This window comes from Calliopsis andreniformis, unplaced genomic scaffold (assembly GCF_051401765.1).
Source record: "Calliopsis andreniformis isolate RMS-2024a unplaced genomic scaffold, iyCalAndr_principal scaffold0004, whole genome shotgun sequence".
In the NCBI taxonomy this organism is placed as follows: Eukaryota; Metazoa; Arthropoda; class Insecta; order Hymenoptera; family Andrenidae; genus Calliopsis; species Calliopsis andreniformis.
In genome coordinates this window covers 24,087,565-24,100,917 of record NW_027480424.1, presented here as the reverse complement: position 1 = coordinate 24,100,917, position 13,353 = coordinate 24,087,565, and positions in this window count along the sequence as shown.

Sequence of the window (13,353 nt, the reverse complement as noted above, 5' to 3'; positions counted from 1 at the left end):
ATTTCTACGATCCGGGCAACCTAGGCTTCACTCTAGGGCGTTGCTCTACCAGATCGAATAGTTAGGGCCTTAGAAGTCAACGCCCGAAGCATAAAACACAAAATAAAAGAACAGTTTTTCCATCGTATAAAACGAATAATTGCTACCAGTGTGAAAGTTATGCTCATTTCTACGTTCCGGGCAACGTAGGCTGCACTCTAGGGCGTTGCTCCACTAGATCGAATTGTTAGGGCCTTAGAAGTCAACGCCCGAAGCATAAAATACAAAGTAAATAAAACAGTTTTTCCATCGTATAAAACGAAAAATTGCAAACATTGTGAAAGATATGGACATTTCTACGATCCGGGCTACCTTGGCTTCACTCTATGGCGTTCTTCCACCACATCGAATAGCAACGGCCTCAGAAGTCAACGCCAGAAGCATAAAATACGATATAAATACAACAGCTTTTCCATCGTATAGAACAAATAATTGCAACCAGTGTGAAGGTTATGGTCATTTCTACGTTCCGGGCAACCTAGGCTTCACTCTATGTCGTTCTTCCACCGCATCGAATAGCTACGGCCTCAGAAGTCAACGCCTGAAGTATAAAATACAATAAAAATACAACAGTATTTCCATCCTATAACAGGAATGATTGCAACCCGTGTGAAAGTGATGGTCATTTCTACGTTCCAGGCAACCTAGGCTTCACCCTAGGGCGTTGCTCCACCAGATGGAATAGTTAGGGCCTAAGAAATCGACGCCAGAAGCACCAAGTACATAATAAAGACAACAGTTTTTTCATCGTATAAAACGAATAATTGCAAGCAGTGTGAAAGTGATGGTCATTTCTACGTTCCGCGCAACCTAGGCTTTACCCTAGGGCGTTGTTCCACCAGATGGAATAGTTAGGGCCTAAGAAGTCAACGCCAGAAGCATAAAATACGATATAAATACAACAGCTTTTCCATCGTATAAAATAAATAATTGCAACCAGTGTGAAAGTTATGGCCATTTCTACGTTCCGGGCAACCTAGGCTTTCCTCTAGGGCGTTGCTCCACCTGATCGAATAGTTAGGGCCTTAGAAGTCAACCCCAGATGAATAAAATACATTAATGATGCAACAGCTTTTCCATCATATAAAACGAATAATTGCAACCAGTATGAAAGTTATGGTCATGTCTACTTTCCGGGCAACCTAGGCTTCACCCTAGGGCGTTGCTCCAACAGATTGAATAGTTAGGGCCTTAGAAGTCAATGCCCGAAGCATAAAATGCAATATAAATATAACAGTTCTTCCATCGTATAAAATGAATAATTGCTACCAGTGTGAAAGTTATGGTCATTTCTACGTTCCGCGCAACCTAGGCTTTACCCTAGGGCGTTGTTCCACCAGATGGAATAGTTAGGGCCTAAGAAGTCAACGCCAGAAGCATAAAATACGATATAAATACAACAGCTTTTCCATCGTATAAAATAAATAATTGCAACCAGTGTGAAAGTTATGGTCATTTCTACGTTCCGGGCAACCTAGGCTTTCCTCTAGGGCGTTGCTCCACCTGATCGAATAGTTAGGGCCTTAGAAGTCAACCCCAGATGAATAAAATACATTAATGATGCAACAGCTTTTCCATCATATAAAACGAATAATTGCAACCAGTATGAAAGTTATGGTCATGTCTACTTTCCGGGCAACCTAGGCTTCACCCTAGGGCGTTGCTCCAACAGATTGAATAGTTAGGGCCTTAGAAGTCAATGCCCGAAGCATAAAATGCAATATAAATATAACAGTTCTTCCAACGTATAAAACGAATAATTGCTACCAGTGTGAAAGTTATGGTCATTTCTACGTTCCGCGCAATCTGGGCTTTACCCTAGTGCGTTGTTCCACCAGATGGAATAGTTAGGGACTAAGAAGTCAACGCCAGAAGCATAAAAAACGATATAAATACAACAGCTTTTCCATCGTATAAAACGAATAATTGCAACCAGTGTGGTAGTTATGGTCATTTCTACGTTCCGAGCAACCTAGGCTTCACTCTAGGGCGGAGCTCCACCAAATCGAATAGCTAGGGCCTTAGAAGTCAACGCCAGAAGCATAAAATACAATAAAGATGCAAAAGTTTTTCCATCGTATAACAGGAATGACTGCAAACAGTGTGAAGGTACTGGACATTTCTACGTTCCGGGTAACCTAGGTTTCACTCTAGGGCGTTGTTACACCAGATCGAATAGCTAGGGACTTAGAATTCAACGCCATAAGAATAAAATAAAATATAAGTACAACAGTTTTTCCATCGTATAAAATGAACAATTGCAACCAGTGTGAAAGTTATGGTCATTTCTACATTTCGAGCAACCTAGTCTTCACTCTAGGGCGTTGCTCCACCTGATCGAATAGTTAGGGCCTTAGAAGTCAGCGCCCGAAGCATTAAATACAAAATAAATAGAACAGTTTTTCCGTTGTATCAAACGAATAATTGCTACCAGTGTAAAAGTTATGGTCATTTCTACGTTCCGGGCAACCTAGGCTTCACCCTAGGCCATTGTTCCACCAGATCGAATAGTTAGGGCCTAAGAAGTGAACGCCAGAAGCATAAAATACAATATAAATACAACAGTTTTTCCATCATATAAAACGAATGATAGCAACCAGTGTGAAAGTTATGGTCATTTCAACGTTCCGGGCAACCTAGGCTGCACTCTAGGGCGTTGCTCCACTAGATCGAATAGTTAGGGCCTTAGAAGTCAACGCCCGAAGCATAAAATACAAAATAAATAAAACAGTTTTTCCATCGTATAAAACGAAAAATTGCAAACAGTGTGAAAGATCTGGACATTTCTACGATCCAGGCTGCCTAGGCTTCACTCTATGGCGTTCCTCCACCACATCGAATAGCTACGGCCTCAGAAGTCAGCGCCTGAAGTATAAAGTACAATAAAAATACAACTGTCTTTCCATCCTATAACAGGAATAATTGCAACCCGTGTGAAAGTGATGGTCATTTCTACGTTCCAGGCAACCTAGGCTTCACTCGAGGGCATTGCTCCACCAGATCAAACAGTTGAGGCCTTAGAAGTCAACGCCCGAAGCATTAAATACAAAATAAATAGAACAGTTTTTCCATTGTATAAAACGAAGAATTGCTACCAGTGTAAAAGTTATGGTCATTTCTACGTTCTGGGCAACCTAGGCTTCACCCTAGGACGTTGTTCCACCAGATCGAATAGTTAGGGCCTAAGAAGTGAGCGCCAGAAACATAAAATACAATATAAATACAACAGTTTTTCCATCATATAAAACGAATGATAGCAACCAGTGTGAAAGCTATGGTCATTTCTACATGTCGAGCAACCTAGGCTTCACTCTATGGCGTTCTTCCACCACATCGAATAGCAACGGCCTCAGAAGTCAACGCCAGAAGCATAAAATACGATATAAATACAACAGCTTATCCATCGTATAAAACAAATAATTGCAACCAGTGTGAAAGTTATGGTCATTTCTACGTTCCGGGAAACCTAGGCCTCACTGTATGGCGTTCTTCCACCACATCGAATAGCTACGGCCTCAGAAGTCAGCGCCTGAAGTATAAAATACAATAAAAATACAACAGTCTTTCCATCCTATAACAGGAATAATTGCAACCCGTGTTAAACAGCTTTTCCATCGTATAAAACAAATAATTGCAAGCAGTGTGAAAGTTATGGTCATTTCTACGTTCCGGGCAACCTAGGCTTCACTGTATGGCGTTCTTCCACCACATCGGATAGCCACGTCCTCAGAAGTCAACGCCTGAAGTATAAAATACAATAAAAATACAACAGTCTTTCCATCCTATAACAGGAATAATAGAAACCCGTGTGAAAGGGATGGTCATTTCTACGTTCCAGGCAACCTAGGCTTCACTCTAGGGCGTTGCTCCACCAGATCAAACAGTTAGGGCCTTAGAAGTCAACGCCCGAAGCATTAAATACAAAATAAATAGAACAGTTTTTCCATTGTATAAAACGAATAATTGCTACCAGTGTAAAAGTTATGGTCATTTCTACGTTCCGGGCAACCTAGACTTCACCCTAGGCCGTTGTTCCACCAGATCGAATTGTTAGGGCCTAAGAAGTGAACGCCCGAAGCATAAAATGCAATAAAAATACAACAGCTTTTCCATCGTATAGCAGGAATAATTTGCAACCAGTGTGATAGTAGTGGTCATTTCTACGTTCCGGGCAACCTAGGCTTCACTCCAGGGCGTTGTACCACCAGATCGATTAGTTAGGGCCTAAGAAGTGAACGCCAGAAGCGTAAAATACAATATAAATACAACAGTTTTTCCATCGTATAAAACGAATAATTGCAACCAGTATGAACCTTATGGTCATTTCTACGTTCCGGGCAACCTAGGCTTCACTGTATGTCGTTCTTCCACCGCATCGAATAGCTACGGCCTCAGAAGTCAACGCCTGAAGTATAAAATACAATAAAAATACAACAGTATTTCCATCCTATAACAGGAATGATTGCAACCCGTGTGAAAGTGATGGTCATTTCTACGTTCCAGGCAACCTAGGCTTCACTCTAGGGTGTTGCTCCACCAGATCAAACAGTTAGGGCCTTAGAAGTCAACGCCCGAAGCATTAAATACAAAATAAGTAGAACAGTTTTTCCATTGTATAAAACGTATAATTGCTACCAGTGTAAAAGTTATGGTCATTTCTATGTTCCGGGCAACCTAGGCTTCACTCTAGGGCGGTGCTCCACCTGATCGAATAGTTAGGGCTTTAGAAGTCAACCCCAGATGAATAAAATACATTAATGATGCAACAGCTTTTCCATCATATAAAACGAATAATTGCAACCGGTATGAAAGTTATGGTCATGTCTACTTTCCGGGCAACCTAGGCTTCACCCTAGGTCGTTGCTCCAACAGATTGAATAGTTAGGGCCTTAGAAGTCAATGCCCGAAGCATAAAATGCAATATAAATATAACAGTTCTTCCATCGTATAAAACGAATAATTGCTACCAGTGTGAAAGTTATGGTCATTTCTACGTTCCGCGCAACCTAGGCTTTACCCTAGGGCGTTGTTCCACCAGATGGAATAGTTAGGGCCTAAGAAGTCAACGCCAGAAGCATAAAATACGATATAAATACAACAGCTTTTCCATCGTATAAAATAAATAATTGCAACCAGTGTGAAAGTTCTGGTCATTTCTACGTTCCGGGCAACCTAGGCTTCCCTCTAGGGCGTTGCTCCACCTGATCGAATAGTTAGGGCCTTAGAAGTCAACCCCAGATGAATAAAATACATTAATGATGCAACAGCTTTTCCATCATATAAAACGAATAATTGCAACCAGTATGAAAGTTATGGTCATGTCTACTTTCCGGGCAACCTAGGCTTCACCCTAGGGCGTTGCTCCAACAGATTGAATAGTTAGGGCCTTAGAAGTCAATGCCCGAAGCATAAAATGCAATATAAATATAACAGTTCTTCCAACGTATAAAACGAATAATTGCTACCAGTGTGAAAGTTATGGTCATTTCTACGTTCCGCGCAACCTGGGCTTTACCCTAGTGCGTTGTTCCACCAGATGGAATAGTTAGGGACTAAGAAGTCACCGCCAGAAGCATAAAAAACGATATAAATACAACAGCTTTTCCATCGTATAAAACGAATAATTGCAACCAGTGTGGTAGTTATGGTCATTTCTACGTTCCGAGCAACCTAGGCTTCACTCTAGGGCGGTGCTCCACCAAATCGAATAGCTAGGGCCTTAGAAGTCAACGCCAGAAGCATAAAATACAATAAAGATGCAAAAGTTTTTCCATCGTATAACAGGAATGACTGCAAACAGTATGAAGGTACTGGACATTTCTACGTTCCGGGTAACCTAGGTTTCACTCTAGGGCGTTGTTCCACCAGATCGAATAGCTAGGGACTTAGAATTCAACGCCATAAGAATAAAATAAAATATAAGTACAACAGTTTTTCCATCGTATAAAATGAACAATTGCAACCAGTGTGAAAGTTATGGTCATTTCTACATTTCGAGCAACCTAGTCTTCACTCTAGGGCGTTGCTCCACCTGATCGAATAGTTAGGGCCTTAGAAGTCAACGCCCGAAGCATTAAATACAAAATAAATAGAACAGTTTTTCCGTTGTATCAAACGAAGAATTGCTACCAGTGTAAAAGTTATGGTCATTTCTACGTTCCGGGCAACCTAGGCTTCACCCTAGGCCGTTGATCCACCAGATCGAATAGTTAGGGCCTAAGAAGTGAACGCCAGAAGCATAAAATACAATATAAATACAACAGTTTTTCCATCATATAAAACGAATGATAGCAACCAGTGTGAAAGTTATGGTCATTTCTACGTTCCGGGCAACCTAGGCTGCACTCTAGGGCGTTGCTCCACTAGATCGAATAGTTAGGGCCTTAGAAGTCAACGCCCGAAGCATAAAATACAAAATAAATAAAACAGTTTTTCCATCGTATAAAACGAAAAATTGCAAACAGTGTGAAAGAGCTGGACATTTCTACGATCCAGGCTGCCTAGGCTTCACTCTATGGCGTTCCTCCACCACATCGAATAGCTACGGCCTCAGAAGTCAGCGCCTGAAGTATAAAATACAATAAAAATACAACAGTCTTTCCATCCTATAACAGGAATAATTGCAACCCGTGTGAAAGTGATGGTCATTTCTACGTTCCAGGCAACCTAGGCTTCACTCTAGGGCGTTGCTCCACCTGATGAAACAGTTGGGGCCTTAGAAGTCAACGCCCGAAGCATTAAATACAAAATAAATAGAACAGTTTTTCCATTGTATAAAACGTATAATCGCTACCAGTGTAAAAGTTATGGTCATTTCTACGTTCTGGGCAACGTAGGCTTCACCCTAGGCCGTTGTTCCACCAGATCGAATAGTTAGGGCCTAAGAAGTGAACGCCAGAAGCATAAAATACAATATAAATACAACAGTTTTTCCATCATATAAAACGAACGATAGCAACCAGTGAGAAAGTTATGGTCATTTCTATATTTCGAGCAACCTAGGCTTCACCCTAGGGCGTTGCTCCACCTGATCGAATAGTTAGGGCCTTAGAAGTCAACGCCCGAAGCATTAAATACAAAATAAATAGAACAGTTTTTCCATTGTATCAAACGAATAATTGCTACCAGTGTGAAAGTTATGGTCATTTCTACGTTCCGCGCAACCTGGGCTTTACTCTAGGGCGTTGTTCCACCAGATGGAATAGTTAGGGCCTAAGAAGTCAACGCCAGAAGCATAAAATACGATATAAATACAACAGCTTTTCCATCGTATAAAACAAATAATTGCAAGCAGTGTGAAAGTTATGGTCATTTCTACGTTCCGGGCAACCTAGGCTTCACTGTATGGCGTTCTTCCACCACATCGGATAGCTACGGCCTCAGAAGTCAACGCCTGAAGTATAAAATACAATAAAAATACAACAGTCTTTCCATCCTATAACAGGAATAATTGCAACCCGTGTGAAAGGGATGGTCATTTCTACTTTTCAGGCAACCTAGGCTTCACTCTAGGGCGTTGCTCCACCAGATCAAACAGTTAGAGCCTTAGAAGTCAGCGCCCGAAGAAATTAAATACAAAATAAATAGAACAGTTTTTCCATCGTATAAAACGAAAAATTGCTAGCAGTGTGAAAGTTATGGTCATTTCTACGTTCCGCGCAATCTGGGCTTTACCCTAGTGCGTTGTTCCACCAGATGGAATAGTTAGGGACTAAGAAGTCAACGCCAGAAGCATAAAAAACCATATAAATACAACAGCTTTTCCATCGTATAAAACGAATAATTGCAACCAGTGTGGAAGTTATGGTCATTTCTACGTTCTGGGCAACCTAGGCTTCACCCTAGGCCGTTGTTCCACCAGATCGAATAGTTAGGGCCTAAGAAGTGAACGCCAGAAGCATAAAATGCAATATAAATATAACAGTTTTTCCATCGTATAAAACGAAAAATTGCTACCAGTGTGAAAGTTATGGTCATTTCTACGTTCCGCGCAATCTTGGCTTTACCCTAGGGCGTTGTTCCACCAGATGGAATAGTTAGGGACTAAGAAGTCAACGCCAGAAGCATAAAAAACGATATAAATGCAACAGATTTTCCATGGCATAAAACAAATAATTGCAACCAGTGTGAAAGTTATGGTCATTTCTACGTTCCGGGCAACCTAGCCTTCACTGTATGGCGTTCTTCCACCACATCGAATAGCTACGGCCTCAGAAGTCAACGCCTGAAGTATGAAATACAATAAAAATACAACAGTCTTTCCGTCCTATAACAGGAATAATTGCAACCCGTGTGAAAGTGATGGTCATTTCTACGTTCCAGGCAACCTAGGCTTCACTCTAGGGCGTTGCTCCGACAGATGAAACAGTTGGGGCCTTAGAAGTCAACGCCCGAAGCATTAAATACAAAATAAATAGAACAGTTTTTCCATTGCATAAAACGAATAATTGCTACCAGTGTGAAAGTTATGGTCATTTCTACGTTCCGGGCAACCTAGGCTTCACTCCAGGGCGTTGTACCACCAGATCGAATAGTTAGGGCCCACGAAGTGAACGCCAGAAGCGTAAAATACAATATAAATACAACAGTTTTTGCAGCGTATAAAACGAATAATTGCAACCAGTATGAAACTTATGGTCATTTCTACGTTCCGGGCAACCTAGGCTTCACTGTATGTCGTTCTTCCACCGCATCGAATAGCTACGGCTTCAGAAGCCAACGCCTGAAGTATAAAATACAATAAAAGTACAACAGTATTTCCATCCTATAACAGGAATGATTGCAACCCGTGTGAAAGTGATGGTCATTTCTACGTTCCAGGCAACCTAGGCTTCACTCCATGGCGTTGTCCCACAAGATCGAATAGTTAGGGCCTAAGAAGTCAACGCCAGAAGCATAAAATACAATATAAATATAACAGTTTCTCCATCGTATAAAACGAATAATAGCAACCAGTGTGAAAGTTATGATCATTTCTACGTTCCGGGCAACCTAGGCTTCACTCTAGGGCGTTGCTCCACCAGATCAAACAGTTAGGGCCTTAGAAGACTACGCCCGAAGCATTAAATACAAAATAAATAGAACAGTTTTTCCATTGTATAAAACGAATAATTGCTACCAGTGTGAAAGTTATGGTCATTTCTACGTTCCGCGCAACCTGGGCTTCACTCTAGGGCGTTGTTCCACCAGATGGAATAGTTAGGGCCTAAGAAGTCAACGCCAGAAGCATAAAATACGATATAAATACAACAGCTTTTCCATCGTATAAAATAAATAACTGCAACCAGTGTGAAAGTTATGGTCATTACTACGTTCCCGGCAACCTAGGCTTCCCTCTAGGGCGTTGCTCCACCTGATCGAATAGTTAGGGCCTTAGAAGTCAACCCCAGATGAATAAAATACATTAATGATGCAACAGCTTTTCCATCATATAAAACGAATAATTGCAACCAGTATGAAAGTTATGGTCATGTCTACTTTCCGAGCAACCTAGGCTTCACCCTAGGGCGTTGCTCAAACAGATTGAATAGTTAGGGCCTTAGAAGTCTATGCCCGAAGCATAAAATGCAATATAAATTTAACAGTTCTTCCAGCGTATAAAACGAATAATTGCTACCAGTGTGAAGGTTATGGTCATTTCTACGTTCCGCGCAACCTGGGCTTTACCCTAGGGCGTTGTTCCACCAGATGGAATAGTTAGGGCCTAAGAAGTCAACGCCAGAAGCATAAAATACGATATAAATACAACAGCTTTTCCATCGTATAAAATAAATAATTGCTACCAGTGTGAAAGTTATGGTCATTTCTACGTTCTGCGCAACCTGAGCTTTACTCTAGGGCGTTGTTCCACCAGATGGAATAGTTAGGGCCTAAGAAGTCAACGCCAGAAGCATAAAATACGATATAAATACAACAGCTTTTCCATCGTATAAAACAAATAATTGCAACCAGTGTGAAAGTTATGGTCATTTCTACGTTCCCGGCAACCTAGGCTTCACTGTATGGCGTTCTTCCACCACATCGGATAGCTACGGCCTCAGAAGTCAACGCCTGAAGTATAAAATACAATAAAAATACAACAGTCTTTCCATCCTATAACAGGAATAATTGCAACCCGTGTGAAAGTGATGGTCATTTCTACGTTCCGGGCAACCTAGGCTACACTCTAGGGCGTTCCTCCAACAGATCGTATAGTTGGTGCCTTAGAAGTCAACGTCAGAAGCATAAAATACAATATAAATACAACAGTTTTTCCATCGTATAAAACGAATAATTGCAACCAGTGTGAAAGTTATGGTCATTTCTACGTTCCGGGCAACCTAGGCTTCACTCTAGGGCGTTGCTCCACCAGATCAAATAGTTGGTGCCTTAGAAGTCAACGTCAGAAGCATAAAATACAATATAAGTACAACAGTTTTTCCATCATATAAAACGAATAATTGCAACCAGTATGAAAGTTATGGACATTTCTACTTTCCGGGCAACCTAGGCTTCACCCTAGGGCGTTGTTACACCAGATGGAATAGTTAGGGCCTAAGAAGTCAACGCCAGAAGCATAAAATACGATATAAATACAACAGCTTTTCCATCGTATAAAACAAATAATTGCAACCAGTTTGAAAGTGATGGTCATTTCTACGTACCGGGCAACCTAGTCTTCACTCTAGGGCGTTGCTCCACCAGATCGAATAGTTAGGGCCTTAGAAGTCAACCCCAGATGAATAAAATACATTAATGATGCAACAGCTTTTCCATCATATAAAACGAATAATTGTTACCAGTGTAAAAGTTATGGTCATTTCTATGTTCCGGGCAACCTAGGCTTCACTCTAGGGCGGTGCTCCACCTGATCGAATAGTTAGGGCCTAAGAAGTCAACGCCAGAAGCATAAAATACGATATAAATACAACAGCTTTTCCATCGTATAAAACAAATAATTGCAATCAGTTTCATAGTGATGGTCATTTCTACGTATCGTGCAAGCTAGGCTTCACTCTAGGGCGTTGCTCCACCAGATCGAATAGTTAGGGCCTTAGAAGTCAACGCCCGAAGCTTAAAATACAAAATAAATAAAACAGTTTTTCCATCGTATAAAACGAAAAATTGCTACCAGTGTGAAAGTTATGGTCATTTCTACGTTCCGCGCAATCTGCGCTTTACCCTAGGGCGTTGTTCCACCAGATGGAATAGTTAGGGACTAAGAAGTCAACGCCAGAAGCATAAAAAACGATATAAATACAACAGATTTTCCATGGCATAAAACAAATAATTGCAACCAGTGTGAAAGTTATGGTCATTTCTACGTTCCGGGCAACCTAGGCTTCACTGTATGGCGTTCTTCCACCACATCCAATAGCTACGGCCTCAGAAGTCAACGCCTGAAGTATTAAATACAATAAAAATGCAACAGTCTTTCCATCCTATAACAGGAATAATTGCAACCCGTGTGAAAGTGATGGTCATTTCTACGTTCCAGGCAACCTAGGCTTCACTCTAGGGCGTTGCTCCACCAGATCAAACAGTTAGGGCCTTAGAAGACTACGCCCGAAGCATTAAATACAAAATAAATAGAACAGTTTTTCCATTGTATAAAACGAATAATTGCTACCAGTGTGAAAGTTATGGTCATTTCTACGTTCCGCGCAACCTGGGCTTCACTCTAGGGCGTTGTTCCACCAGATGGAATAGTTAGGGCCTAAGAAGTCAACGCCAGAAGCATAAAATACGATATAAATACAACAGCTTTTCCATCGTATAAAATAAATAACTGCAACCAGTGTGAAAGTTATGGTCATTACTACGTTCCCGGCAACCTAGGCTTCCCTCTAGGGCGTTGCTCCACCTGATCGAATAGTTAGGGCCTTAGAAGTCAACCCCAGATGAATAAAATACATTAATGATGCAACAGCTTTTCCATCATATAAAACGAATAATTGCAACCAGTATGAAAGTTATGGTCATGTCTACTTTCCGAGCAACCTAGGCTTCACCCTAGGGCGTTGCTCAAACAGATTGAATAGTTAGGGCCTTAGAAGTCTATGCCCGAAGCATAAAATGCAATATAAATTTAACAGCTTTTCCATCGTATAAAATAAATAATTGCTACCAGTGTGAAAGTTATGGTCATTTCTACGTTCCGCGCAACCTGGGCTTCACTCTAGGGCGTTGTTCCACCAGATGGAATAGTTAGGGCCTAAGAAGTCAACGCCAGAAGCATAAAATACGATATAAATACAACAGCTTTTCCATCGTATAAAATAAATAACTGCAACCAGTGTGAAAGTTATGGTCATTACTACGTTCCCGGCAACCTAGGCTTCCCTCTAGGGCGTTGCTCCACCTGATCGAATAGTTAGGGCCTTAGAAGTCAACCCCAGATGAATAAAATACATTAATGATGCAACAGCTTTTCCATCATATAAAACGAATAATTGCAACCAGTATGAAAGTTATGGTCATGTCTACTTTCCGAGCAACCTAGGCTTCACCCTAGGGCGTTGCTCAAACAGATTGAATAGTTAGGGCCTTAGAAGTCTATGCCCGAAGCATAAAATGCAATATAAATTTAACAGTTCTTCCAGCGTATAAAACGAATAATTGCTACCAGTGTGAAGGTTATGGTCATTTCTACGTTCCGCGCAACCTGGGCTTTACCCTAGGGCGTTGTTCCACCAGATGGAATAGTTAGGGCCTAAGAAGTCAACGCCAGAAGCATAAAATACGATATAAATACAACAGCTTTTCCATCGTATAAAATAAATAATTGCTACCAGTGTGAAAGTTATGGTCATTTCTACGTTCTGCGCAACCTGAGCTTTACTCTAGGGCGTTGTTCCACCAGATGGAATAGTTAGGGCCTAAGAAGTCAACGCCAGAAGCATAAAATACGATATAAATACAACAGCTTTTCCATCGTATAAAACAAATAATTGCAACCAGTGTGAAAGTTATGGTCATTTCTACGTTCCCGGCAACCTAGGCTTCACTGTATGGCGTTCTTCCACCACATCGGATAGCTACGGCCTCAGAAGTCAACGCCTGAAGTATAAAATACAATAAAAATACAACAGTCTTTCCATCCTATAACAGGAATAATTGCAACCCGTGTGAAAGTGATGGTCATTTCTACGTTCCGGGCAACCTAGGCTACACTCTAGGGCGTTCCTCCAACAGATCGTATAGTTGGTGCCTTAGAAGTCAACGTCAGAAGCATAAAATACAATATAAATACAACAGTTTTTCCATCGTATAAAACGAATAATTGCAACCAGTGTGAAAGTTATGGTCATTTCTACGTTCCGGGCAACCTAGGCT